The sequence below is a fragment of the Mesocricetus auratus genome, unplaced genomic scaffold (assembly GCF_017639785.1).
Source record: "Mesocricetus auratus isolate SY011 unplaced genomic scaffold, BCM_Maur_2.0 Super-Scaffold_100004, whole genome shotgun sequence".
In the NCBI taxonomy this organism is placed as follows: domain Eukaryota; kingdom Metazoa; phylum Chordata; class Mammalia; order Rodentia; family Cricetidae; genus Mesocricetus; species Mesocricetus auratus.
Window position 1 is genome coordinate 43,083,811 of NW_024429189.1, and position 972 is coordinate 43,084,782.

Below are 972 nucleotides of genomic sequence, written 5' to 3' on the forward strand. Positions count from 1 at the left end.
CTACAATCCATTTGGACTCTAAATTTCCTTCCAGTCAGTAATTGTTTTTTCCCTCCACCCAGCTATTTACCAGAACTTGTAACATTGACTACCTTAATTTCAACTTATTACCACGGTGAGAAATAACAAGCTGAGAATTTTCCAAAAGTCTAGAGGCAAACAAAGGATAAGGAAGCCTGGATAATCCACCATTAGACAATAAATTTAGCCTATCATCACTGATGGGATGGTAGTAGAGCCTGTTAGTAATTGAAGGGAAGTGGGGTGATGGACTCAGTTACTTCTTTGATTCCATATCATTTGAAGATATTTCTATTTAAAAGCACTTTAAATAAATACATTAAATAAAATTGCTTTAATTAAAATCAATAAAACTTTTTCTTGAAATTATTTCTCATCTTTTGTTCTATTTTATTCTTTTTATTGATACAAAGTCTTACTCTATAATCCAAGCTGACCTATAACTCACAATGAAGCCCAGGTTGACCTCAAGGCAATCTTACTTCAGCCTCCAATAATGAGACTACAGGTGTGAGTCACCATGTCCTGGGACTTTTGTACACTTTTTTCCCCAGTGTTCACACTCTCCCCCCACTACCACAAATTATGCACTTGAGTTTCCCACATTTGGAGAAATTGCAGTGGTCAGCACATATAGTGTGTAGTGGATAAGCCTAGCACTGGGAAAGCTACCTTGGTGATCATGGTATCTCCCCTGTCATACAAATATACTTTTATATGTCTTAATTTCAAATTTTCATTAACTTGATCAGTGTGCTTGATGATGCTTCACTAACCTAAAAATCATGTTTTTAGAGCTAATCAAGTATGGTGCTAGTCAAATCAAATAACTACATGGAAAAGAATGAAACTTGATCCTTATCTCTTACACGTCACAAAACTGAACTCCAAATGGATCAAGGACCTCAACATAAGACCTGAGGTCCTGAATCTAACAGAGGAAAAAGTAAG

The 972-nt window shown here is 35.8% G+C and overlaps 1 non-coding gene across 1 annotated transcript; it reads right to left on the reverse strand.

Annotated features, from left to right (window-relative positions):
- Positions 1-570: 570 nt before the first annotated feature.
- LOC121140617 lies at positions 571-730 on the reverse strand. The gene has a single exon (XR_005877540.1). It is a non-coding gene; the product is annotated as a U1 spliceosomal RNA (small nuclear RNA).
- Between the last annotated feature and the right edge of the window lie 242 nt (positions 731-972).